Source organism: Triticum dicoccoides, chromosome 7B (assembly GCF_002162155.2).
Source record: "Triticum dicoccoides isolate Atlit2015 ecotype Zavitan chromosome 7B, WEW_v2.0, whole genome shotgun sequence".
Classification (NCBI taxonomy): Eukaryota; Viridiplantae; Streptophyta; class Magnoliopsida; order Poales; family Poaceae; genus Triticum; species Triticum dicoccoides.
Genome location: NC_041393.1, coordinates 776,511,337 through 776,524,400, shown reverse-complemented (window position 1 = coordinate 776,524,400; position 13,064 = coordinate 776,511,337). Strand labels below are relative to the sequence as shown.

General features: G+C 46.1%; 1 pseudogene; it reads left to right on the top strand.

The window, feature by feature from the left end:
- Window positions 1-26: 26 nt before the first annotated feature.
- LOC119339807 lies at window positions 27-4,434 on the top strand (annotated as a pseudogene).
- The last annotated feature ends 8,630 nt before the right edge of the window (window positions 4,435-13,064 follow it).

Here is a 13,064-nt window from a genome sequence, read left to right as displayed (position 1 = left end):
AACTAGGGTTGCCGACGGCCAAATCTATGCCGACGGCACCCGTCGGCATCTATGGACCTATGCCAACGGCCAAGGAAAGGCCGTAGGCGCAGAAAAGCCGTCGGCATACATTCATCTATGCCGACGGGGCTGTCGGCATAGACAAGGCCGTCGGGACCGCCCGAGGTACGCCTACGGGGCCCGTCGGCATAGGACAGGCCGTCGGCATAGCCAGGGCCCACCTGCCCGGTCAGCGCTGACCATTTGACGGCGTTGATCCTACGCCGACGGGCGGTAACGGCCGCTGTCGGCATATCTGTGGCAGAGGTATGCCTACGGCAAAGCCGTCGGCATAGGCCCCTCTGCCACGTCAGCGATCCGTGTGCCACGCCACGTCATCGATCCGTGGGACAACCTCCGTGTGTGCACAGATATGCCGACGGCCTTGCCGTCGGCATACGTTTATTTTAATTAATTTTTTTATTTTTACTCTGTTTTGTTATTTTTACTTTATTTTAGTTTTTGTTTTTGTATAAGATAATTATGCCTTATCTAAAAAAACATACCCGATGGTATATCGATTGCCCCCCGTTACGAACGTCGCTATCGCCGTGTCACGGAAGGGGGAAACGGTCGACACGGAAGGAATTCTGGTTGGTGGGGGGATTCAGGGTGTAGCTATGTTACCGAAACATCACACGGGTCCCGATGCATATGTGAAAGTGTTCATGCATGCGTAGACGCCCGTCTTGGGGCTCCGGGGTGTGCCCCCCCTCACGGACGGCGCCGCCGCCGGCACCTGGAGGGGGGAAACGGACGCGCCGGGTCTACACGGAGGGGATTTTGCTGTGGGTCTGACCCGGATGTTGCTCCAGAGTGTTCCTATGGGCTGACCTAACACAACCGGGTGGGGAGGTCCACTGGTCAAAGCCCGTCCGTGCAAAGTCAAAGGGCTAGATCGCGTGGTCAAACGCTACAGGGTTAGGCGGGACGGGGGCACTGGGGGGTAGCAATGCCACCGGAGCATCGCACCGGGCCCTCATACATGCGGGGTGGTGTGGTGGCATGTCCGAAGAGGCGGCACGCGTGTCCGGGGTGTGCCCCCCCCTCGCGGACGGCGCCGCCGTCGGCACCTGGAGGGGGGAAACAGACGCGTGGGGTCTACACGGAGGGGATTTTGCTGTGGGTCTGGCGACAACTGTTGTCAATGGAAGGGTGTTCGATGCAGCAATCGAACTGGCCATGTAATCAAGCTTAACCTCCGCAACATCGACATGGATACTGGTGGCTATCCGAACATGAGCAGCTCATTGAGCTTGTCGGCAGGAGAGATGAGCTCCTCTTTGGCTACTTTGCAACACCTGAGGTATCTTGATCTGAGCGGTAATGACTTCACCGGCACAAGCATACCTGTTTTCATGGGTTCCCTCGGCAAATTAAGGTATCTCAACCTTTCGTGGGCATATTTCACTGGGACAATACCTTCCCAACTTGGGAATCTCTCCAAGTTGCAATATCTCGATGTTAGTGGTAATTATGATGGTCTTCGAGCAGTGGATCTTGCATGGTTGACACGCCTCTCTTTGTTGTGTCATCTTGACATGAGCTTTGTGTATCTTAGTTTTGTGAGGGATTGGGTGCACACGTTTAACATGCTCCCTTCTCTTAAAGTGCTTTGCTTGTCCGAGTGTGGCCTTAATAGTACCATGTCTGCTAGTAATTTACATTCCAAGTCCAACCTCACACACCTCGAGGTCCTTGATATTTCTTATAACTACTTCCTTGGCACTTCATTCAAGCACAACTGGTTCTGGAACCTTACAAGCCTCAAGGAGCTTTACCTCTCCGGTTTTGGCTGGGACGGACCCATTCCCAATGAACTAAGAAACATGAAGTCCCTTCAGGTCATAGATTTGAGTTGGAACGATCTTAAGGGTTTGCTACCAAGCAATTTAGAAGATCTGTGTGATTTGAAAATATTGAAATTAAATGGTAACAACGTTAATGCGACCATGGATGAGTTCATGGATCAATTGCCAATGTGCTCAAGGAATACATTGCAAGAGTTGTGGGTAGTGGAAACAAATATGACTGGGAATCTGCCAGTTTGGATTGGGAACATGACCAATCTCACCGTTCTTGAAGCATCTTACAACATGTTGACTGGCCCTCTACCCGTAGGAGTTGGAGCACTTGGTAATTTGAAAACCCTGGACTTAAGCTACAATAACCTCAATGGTGTGCTCGTGAAAGAACATTTCACAAACTTAGGTAATTTAGAGAGTTTGTGCCTCAACTACAATAATTTCAGTGGTGTGCTCCTCAAGGAACATTTCACAAGTTTAGGTAATTTAGAGAGTTTGCGCCTCAACTACAACAACTTCAGCGGTGTGCTCTTCAAGGGACATTTTGCAAGTTTAGGTAATTTGAAGTTTTTGGACCTCAGCTACAACAACTTCAGCGGTGTGCTCCTCAGGGAACATTTTGCAAGTTTAGGTAATTTAGAGAGTTTGCGCCTCAGCTACAACAAATTCAGCGGTGTGCTCTTCAAGGGACATTTTACAGGTTTAGGTAATTTGAAGTTTGTGGACCTTAGCTGCAACAACTTCAGCGGTGTGCTCCTCAGGGAACATTTTGCAGGTTTATGTAATTTGGAGTGGTTGGACCTCAGCTACAACAACTTCAGCAGTGTACTCCTCAAGGAACATTTTGAGAGTTTACGTAATTTGAAGTTTTCGGACCTCGGCTACAACAACTTCAGCGGTGTGCTCTTGAAAAGGCATTCTACAAGTTTGGGCAATTTAAAGCATTTGGACCTCAGCTACAATAAATTAAACAATGTGCTCACAGAGGAGGATTTTGCGGGACTATTGAATTTGGAGTATCTAGACTTGTCATACAACTCTTTGAAATTAGCTATCAACCAAAAATGGGTTCCTCCATTTAGATTGAAGGTCGCAGGTTTTCGTTCATGCCATCTTGGACCTCATTTTCCAGAGTGGCTCAAATGGCAGATTGACATCGATGTTCTTGTTCTTGGAAATTCAAACCTGGATGATGTTATTCCTGATTGGTTTTGGTTCACATTTTCCCGAGCTTCATTCTTGCATGCATCAGGAAACAAGTTGCATGGCTCATTACCGGAAAATATACAACACATGGCAGCTGACCATATATATCTCGGGTCGAACAACCTTACAGGTCAAGTCCCATTGCTCCCAATAAATATAGTCCGCTTGAACCTATCATCAAACTCTTTCTCAGGGGCATTGTCTTCAGACTTGAAAGCTCGATTTCTAGAAGAGTTGTTGCTTGCAAATAATCAGATTGGAGGCATGATACCATCATCTTTATGCCGATTGGCTAGTCTGAAACGGTTGGATCTATCAGGAAACAAGTTCACAGGAGATGTCATGCAATGCTTCAAGGAGTTTGGTGCGAACTCTGCAAGTCAGTTTGGCTCCCAAATGCTCAGTCTAGCCTTGAACAACAATGATCTCTCCGGTGAATTCCCCAAAATTCTTCAAAGTGCATCACAATTAAGATTCCTTGATCTTTCATACAATAGTTTCTCTGGAGGATTACCAGTGTGGTTACCCGAGAAAATGCCCCTGCTGCAAATATTGAGGTTGAGATCAAATATGTTCAGTGGCCATATTCCGGACAATCTCACTTCCCTTGCCCGTCTTCATTATTTGGACATATCATGCAACAATATAACAGGAAGCATACCATGGTCACTCTCAAACTTGAAGGCAATGATGACCATAATATCCAAAGACACTACAGAGGATTACAACTTTGAAGAGAGCATTCCGGTAATCACGAAAGACCAAAAGCGTGACTATAGCTTCCAAATCTACAAGCTATTGGCGAATCTTGATTTGTCCAGTAACAGTTTAACAGGACAAATCTATAAGTTTACTGATTGCCCTCACCGATTTGAATATATCAAGCAATCAGTTGACAGGAACAATCCCAAATCAGATCGGTGATTTAAAGCATTTGGAATCGCTAGACCTATCATACAACAAATTTTCTGGTGCAATCCCATCAGGTTTGTCGGCACTAACTTCTTTGAGCCACTTGAACTTGTCATACAACAATTTATCTGGTCCAATACCATCCGGACCACAACTTCAAACTCTTGACAACCAGATGTATATATACAACGGCAACCCTGGTCTTTGTGGCCCTCCTCTCTCCAGGAGCTGTTCAGCAAATGATGCACAACAAAGCGGCCTTGAAGATATGAAACATATGTCATCTGTTTATCTTGCCATGAGCATAGGATTCGTGGTGGGTCTTTGGATAGTGTTCTGCACCATGTTAATGAAGAGAGCGTGGAGGGCTGCCTACTTGCAGTTCATTGATAAGCTATATGACAAGGTTTATGTGCAAGTGGTTGTGAGGTGGGCTCGCCTGATGAAGAATGCTCAAGACGATGCACCATGAACAAGAAGTGTCGAATTAAACTGCAAGCGAATTGTTTGAGACTTGCATCTAAATATATATTTACGGTTTTTTTTTGTACTTTTGCATCGCATGTATGTATTTGTAGCTTTAAGTGGGTCTTCCCTGGATGTCGGCGCTATAATGGTATTTGTATGTTTACTCTACCAAATGAAGTGTGCATGTTTTGTTGGATTATTCAAGTTAAAAAGTCTGTCATTGTTGGTACTGTAAGGAGAAATACATATATACAATTACAACCCCATAAAGGCAGTCTGCCTTGTTCTTGTTGTTCAGTTGGCTTTGGTCACACAGATGCTCCTTCCCAGGCTTATCGTTGCATTTGCTCCGAGTCAGTTTGGCAAAGGGTTCAGTCCTTATTTGCTGTCGTGGGAGGTAGTACCTGATATTGATCAAATACTACTTGTATATGAAAAGAAAAGAAATTGCATGGTAACTCATTGTCCACCAAGCGGACATCAGGCTAGCGAACCAGCTGCTTGCACACAAACGGAAGAAAAGATGTTGCTTTGCTAGGCTCGTTAGAAAATGGAAGCAGCCAAGCGAGAATAATCTAAGGCTAACGGTGTCCTGTCTCTTCACATCCACATCCAACACCATCTTCCTCGAATATCATTTGGTTTGGTGCCCATCTCGATCAAGGTCTGGAGTATCAACAGTTGAAATATATACATAGTGAACACTTATCTCAGGAATATCAGGCTACAGTTGTCTCGCAACCACATACTAAAAATCCTGAGATATCCAGGTTAATAAACAGAAAAAAAATGTTTTGTGGAAACTGTGGTTGGTGTGAAAGCAATAATTTCGGTTTTGTGGATGCGTTCGTCTAGAAGGAATGGGAGAAAAGTCTGGGAGACATCCATGGCGGGGCAACAGGACGCAGTCGTCGGTTTGTCCTACGTTAGAGCATCTAGAGCTGACTCAGCACTCCTCATTTCCATGCAACATACGAAATTAACCTACATAACAAACGGACTTAAATCAGGCATAATTCATACTCCCTCCCTCCGGAAATACTTATCGCAGGGATGGACGTATTTAAGTTCTACATACATTTATTTTTATCCATTTCTTCGACAAGTATTTCCGGACAGAGGGAGTAGATAAGTGGTCATCGGACAACCAAAATAAGAAGTTCGCATCGTCCGGACAATACTTCTCCTCGAAATAGGCTTTCGTCCCGCTTTATAAATAAAACAACGGTCCATACAACCAACATCCGATCAACACCTAAAGAACGACGGCTAGGGCCACAACACATTCACACCCAATAAAACATGAGAGAAATAGAAAGAAAAAAGCCACCTAGCGACATGCACTATAAGGATGATAATCGACGCGCTGAAGCCAGGAGTGCATCCATCATGAGGCCGAGACGGTCGCGATCACACTACCTCAAGAGCGGGTGCCAGTGCTGCGGGAAAGCAAGGAATTTCAAGGAGTCAGACGCCTTCCTCAAAAAGACCTTCTCAATCACCATCTTATTACGAGTCATCCAAAGAGTCCAGGTCATCGCCGCAAAAATAAAGCAAAAACAGGCGGCGATGTCTATGTTGCTGCATAACCCTATACCGGAGGAATTTCATGAGGTTTAGGGCCTCCCAGTCGGGCCCCAACGCCACGTGGATGAACGTCCACAACACTCGTGCCGCCGTACAGAACGTCCACAACACTTGTCCTCGTCGGTCTGACTCTGTCTGAAGCAAACTCGCTGGCATACATGAAGTGTCCCCCCTTCCTTTAACTGACATTGCATTGCCATGATCTCACAAGAAAGAAGAGAGCAGAGTTGAAGTTCCACCCATGTTGTTGTTCTTCGTAAAATCGATCGGGGGTTCAGTTGAGATGGGAGACAAGTGTTGATTAATCTAACGATTCGCCGACTCTGCAACCACAACTGTTAATTAATTCAGCAAGGTGAGATTAGCAAGTTCATGTCTAAGTCGGCTCTGCTCTGTACCCTGTACAACGTTACTTGTGACTAACACGTCCACGGCAGTTGTTGTTGTCGCTCTCTTTCTCTCACTCGCACAAACGAAGATATCCGGGCGCGGCAACATACCGCAGCCTATCCAGAGGAGCTCTCTCACAACCGACCGGGCGCATATCACGGTTTTGGCGGAGACTACCTCATCTCTGGCTCCTAGGCTCGGCTCATACTGGTACAATCAACCAATACACAGGGGATGGGTTTTTATACCCAACGCGCACACACACCTAGCTAGCTACCACGCCTAAGGTCACCACGGACGCACGCACGCATGACCGAGACACCATGCACCGGCCACTAACTCAACTAACCCACGCCTGCCTAACCAACTATGCATGCACACGCACATGCAGTAACAAACTACTGCTAGCTACATGCATGGCTCCAGCACTTGAGCAGCTCCTCAACGGCCGCAAGACAGAGCTTCTCCACGCGCCAAAAACTGCTGCACGTCTGGCTGCCCAACTTCATGCGCGGAGTTTCGGCGAGCACAACGACTTGCGCCAACGGATCGTGCTAAATCAAGATTATGGCTGACAATTTCCCTCCTAATCTTGACATAGCTCGTCCTCGACAATCGCCTTGAACTCGTTGCCGGCCGCCCTCGCACGCGATGAAGTCAGCCACGCCGCCCAACCTCCGCACCGTGGCCACCGCGCTGCGTCCCTTGTTGTCTGACGTTCCCGGCCACCGCGCCATGGCCGCCGCGGCCTCCATGCCGCCATGCAGAGCCTCAACGCCGCCACGCCGTGCTGCGCCGCCGTGCCACCAGGCAGCGCCTCAGCGGCCTCCGCGGTCGCCGCACGTACGAAGAGCTAAGCCTCGACTGTAGGAAGAGCAGAGCAAACATGGCTTGAACGCGGGCAGTCATGTTGGGACGATGGTTGGAATGTTTTTGGCTAGAACAGTGAATGCCGTTTATATACATCCGGGGAACCCAACCGACAGTCATCCACTTAACATATTAATCAGTTGGTTTGACAAGCCGCTACAGGATAAGTAACCTTCTGTCGCCCCTGAACGTTGAACGTTGAGTAATGCCGCCAGCTCCGCAAGACTTTGGGGTTGATGATGATTGCCTTGTGGTGGAATAAATGAATAAATTGATATGTGAGTGTTGGAAGTAAAAAGGCCATGGAGATGGCAAATCATACATGAGAATTTGGTTTGTTGTCACTCGGTTCAGTGAAATTTACAGCGTTCTTGGTGAAATATTGTAGTGTGAGAGTGAGAACCAGCCAAGAAAAAAGATGACCAGGTTCAGGTTGGGGAGGGGGGCATCCAAATAATAAACTTGTCCTCGGCCTTGCCAGTCAATCTGACCCTGAAACAAACTCGCTGGCCTTTGCCGACGGTCCTGCAATCCAACTCACAATAGAGAAGATAGCAGAGTTGAAGTTGCCTGTTTGATTGCGGCTACGCACATGTTGTTCTTCTTCAGAAAATGAAACAGGTACTCAGTTGAGATGGAAGACAAGGGCTCATTAACATTATATATTTTGTGATAAAAGAGAAGTGTTGATTAATCTAACGATTCACCAAGTGCCTGGAGGTTGGACCTCTTTATAAGTGAGGTTCTTTCCCTACATGTATGAGCATGAGAATAAGAGGGACATCCACGCGTGCTTCTCCTCCTCCGCACGCCACGCCACGATCGCGGGAATGAGCCGAGTCGATGTCTAAATTTTTGCCACTCACCTCTTCGCGTGCTGCCTGTCTAGTTTTGTCTCCCTCCGTTGCTTCACCTCAGGTCGCTCCTCTCCAGAGAGACACACCAGAATCTCTTCCTCCTCTCGCCACAAGTTCCTGAGCACTGCGCTGCTGCTACGTTCTTCCTCATCCCAGCTTGCGGCGTGCACCGTAGGTCAGGACAGTAGGCCTCCGAAACCGCACCTTTTGAGTCGTGTATGGGAGAAGGGTGATAATTAAGGTTTTTGGGGAGCGCTCTGCGCGACTACTGACTTCTTCGTCACGGACGCCCCGGACTCCGACGACTACTTTCCGGACGTCGACAACCTCCTCGACGACATGGAGGACACCGACCCCAAGTCCAGTGCCTCTGCTCCGACTGCTGTCCAGTACGTGTTCTTATCTCTCCTGTTAGAAATCATGCAACAGTTCCTTCTTCTAGTGTTTGCCCTAGACATGTTAGGCTCTACTTCATATATGCATCTTGATCTACTGTCTGCTCAAAAGATGATCGGTTCTAGCTCATATATGCAGATATTATTTACCTTCTCTTTTTCAAATCACATGGCTTGTTTTATCACTGCTATACTAGTCATGCTTTATCTAGTATTTCTGTTAATAAAATCATTCGGTAAATTGCTCATATTTCCAACAATCCAAAAACCTTATGATAGGCAATTTACCTCGAATGGTTTTGCTGCTTCCATGAGACCTCCTATGTTTGAGGGTATCCACTATAAGAGGTGGCGCGTGAGAGCAGTCTTATGGTTTCAAACCATGAGTTGCTATGACGCCACTCTTGGTAGACCTGAAGGACAACTTGATGCTCAACAGGCACAAGCTTTTCAGAAAATGGATACTTTGTTTAAGGCTGCTCTCTTGAGTGTTCTTGGTGAGAACATAGTTGATGCTTATGCGTCAATTGATAATGGAAAAGATATGTGGGATGCACTCGAGGCCAAGTTTTGGGGTCTCGGATGCTGGCACTGAGTTGTACATCATGGAGCAATTCTATGACTACAGGATGAGCAAGCTCATGAGATACAGTCATTTGCTAGAGAACTTGAGCACTTCAATTGTATCCTACCGGACAAGTTTTTTGCCGGGGGTATCATCACTAAGCTTCCTCCTTCGTGGAGGAACTTTGCTAACTTACTGAAGCATAAGAGACAGGAGTTTTCCGTCTCGGATCTCATTGGTACTCTTGATGTGGAAGAAAAGGCGAGAGCAAAGGACACACGTGCTCGAGGTATTGAGGGAGGATCTAGTGCCAATCTGGTACATAAGAAAAACTTCCAGTCCCACAAGTTCAAGAACAAGGGCAAGCTTGATGGTAAAGCAAAGTTTGATGGGAAGAACAAGGCTGTATAACACACGAACTTCAAGAAGAAGAGTGACAAGAAGAAAGGTGCTTGTCATGTGTGTGGAGATCCTGATCATTGGGCTCCTAGTTGTCCTAATCGCTATGACAAGCGTCATCCTAGGAAAGGCGGCAAGACCGCTAATGTTGTCATCGGAGACATTGACATGAAGGATGCTGGGTATGGTATATTTCCCACTATTCTTTCAGTATGTCATTCTCCTGATTAGTTGATTGACACGGGTGCTAATGTGCATGTATGCGGTGATATTTCCATGTTTTCGTCTTATCAGATAGCAGGGACTTCAATCGTGCTAATGGGAAACGGTTCAAGTGCTTCTGTTCGTGGTGTTGGCACGGTCGATCTGAAGTTTACTTCGGGAAAGATTGTGCGGCTAAAGAACGTGCATTATGTCCCCTCCGTCAATAAAAATCTTGTTAACGGATCTCTTCTGTGTAGAGATGGCTACAAGCTTGTCTTTGAGTCAAATAAATTTGTAATATCCAAGTATGGAACCTTTGTTGGTAAAGGCTATGAGTCAGGAGGCCTGTTTCGTTTATCCTTATCAGACGTTTGCAATAAAGTTGTTAATCATATTTGCAACAATAGTGAATCAAATGTGTGGCATTCACATCTTTGTCATGTTAACTTTGGTTGCATGTCGCGACTAGCGAAGTTGAACTTAATCCCTAGTTTCACCACTGTCAAGGGATCTAAGTGTCAAGTGTGTGTGAAAGCTAAGCAACCTCGTAAGTCTCACGTGACTGCGGAGACGAGAAATCTTGCACCACTAGAACTTATACATTCAAATCTATGTGAAATGAATGGTGTTTTGACAAAAGGTGGAAAGAAATATTTCATGACGTTAATTGATGACTCCACTAGATACTGCCATGTGTATCTTCTGAAATCTAAGGATGAGGCTTTGAACTTTTCAAGATCTATAAAGCTGAAGTGGAAAACCAACTTGATCGAAAAATCAAGGGGCTTAGGTCCGACCGTGGTGGAGAGTATTTTTTCAATGAATTTGATGCTTTTTGTGCGGAACATGGTATAATCCATGAGAGGACGCCTCCCTACTCACCTCAGTCAAATGGGGTGGCCGAAAGAAAGAACCGTACTCTAACTTATTTGGTTAATGCCATGTTAAACACATCGGGTCTCTCCAAGGCATGGTGGGGGGAGGCGATATTGACTGCTTGTCATGTCCTAAACTGAGTTCCCACAAAGAACAAAGAGATAACTCCATTCGAGGAATGGGAGAAGAAAAGGTTAAAGCTCTCTTATCTACGAACCTGGGGTTGTTTGGCGAAAGTCAATGTGCCAATTCCAAAGAAGCGGAAGCTGGGACCAAAACTGTGGATTGTGTTTTCCTGGGATATGCTTTTCCTAGCATTGGATATAGATTCTTGGTTGTAAAATCTGAGGTACCTGACATGCATGTCAGTACGATCATGGAGTCGAATGATGCGACTTTCTTTGAAGATATCTTTCCCATGAAGGATATGGCACTAGTAGAAAAAGGGTCAAATGTGAGACACATTAGTCCTGGTTTGTAACAGAACCGACACTAATGTGTCCATTAGTGCCGGTTCCAACGGCTAGGCAGGAGGAGCTCTTTAATACCGGTTCGTGGCGAACCTTTAGGACCGGTTCGTGCCACGAACCGGTACTAAAGAAAGTGGTGGCAGGATGTTGGCAGAGTGGGGCCCTTCCAGCACCTTTAGTACCGGTTCGTGGCACGAACCGGTACTAAAGGTCGTCCTATATAAACCCTTCGTCCACCCGCACTCTGTTCTTCCCCCTTTCCCCTCTCCCTCTCCTCTGTTCTTCCTTCCTTCCTCTCGAGTTCATCACAAAATTTGCCCCAAATTTGTCAAGATTTGCAGGCCCCCATCCATTCAAATGATCACCATGGTTAGCAACTTTGTCCTTTCATCTCTCATTGCTAGCTTAGCTCTTGCATTGGTTTATATAGTGATTAATTGTGGGTTTTAGTAATTTGGGAGGAATTATATGTGGTAGTATTTGATTTATATGCAATTTGAGGTCAAAATAACACTTAGTTTGCATATGTAGGTGTGGTTTACTTAGTGCCTTCTAAATCTCCGTCGTAACCACCGTCGATCGCCCGCACCGTCCCGTCGCCGGCACCACCTTGTGGTGAGCCTCATGTTCATGAAATTTTATATAAAAATTGATGTTTGTGTGATTTGGATATATAGTAATCCGGCATTGAGTGGGACAAGTTCGGCCAAGTGGAGCATGTCAAGGCATATGCACGTGATGGAGACAACCAAAGAAAATGGTACTTTTGTACTCAAGAGGAGACAACTACAAGTTGGATTCAAATGTTAGCAGCTCTACCATATTTGAAGGTACAGAAGATCAAACATACGTACAAGCTTTGTCTTAATTTATTTGAGCACTCTTTTTGGAAGTTTATAAATTCTTTTGATTTTATCTTCTGTCTTTTGTTCATATATACTGCATGATGACCAGATATATTCTGTACCTTCGTAGTGCATGTTGCCAAGTATTTATCTTCTAACTTGTTCTTCCAGGTTTTCTCGAGTTTAACTTATCTAGAGTATCATTCAACCAGTTTTGTGTTTTTCTTTCCATGCAGAAACCTTATCTTCCTCTATGGTGGACGCACAAGGATTTGAGTCTCTGTACGAAATGAAAAAAGGTACCTTTAGTTACATCTGCCACTTGGTGACGATCCCATTTTTCGAAGATATGATGGCAAGAGATCACACCTTTGTTGATGGGAGATTGCCGTCTTTGCAAGACAGAGTAGTTGTCGCTGTGAGAATGTTGAACTCTAGTGACTGCTGTTACCGTAGGATCCTCTATTGGTGTGTACGAATCAACTGTCTCGCTGGTAACTCAGGTGTTTTTTGAGGCTATGTGGTAGCGAGGATTTCACCACATATATCGGCCTGACTCCGCTAAAATGAAGAAGATCAAGCGTATGTTTGACAAGATACATGGCCTGCCAAACTGTTGCGGTGTTGTACATACAACTCACATCTCATTTGGATCACATAACCGTGGCCATCAGGAAAATGCCGGCAGGCTAATGCAAGTCGTCGTTGATCCAGATCTGGGGTTCGCAAAGATTTGGTTGGGGCTATTAGGTAGCATGAACCAATTGAGCATTCTGCACGACTCTTTGCTCTTGAAGTCCTGTCAGGAGGGTACTGTGCTGAATGGCAGTAAGCTGAATTTATCAGATGACTTGGATGTTGGGGAATACATAATTGGTGATGCAGGATACCCTCTTCTCCCCTGGCTTCTCACACCTTACCCGTCTGCATAAGATTTCCCTCATCAAGCCGAGTTCAACAGGAGACATTGTTCAGCATCAACTATCAAGATGGCTGCACTCACGAGGTTGAAAGACACTTGGAAGATCCTGGACAGAGCGGTTGGTTCATGTCCAGCTGTTGCAACAATCCATGCGTGCTGCATATTGCATAATATAGTGATAGACATGGAGGAGGTGGAGGAAATTGCAGGGATGGAGGAGGAGGAGGAGGTGGTGGGGCAAGCAGCAGGCGAGG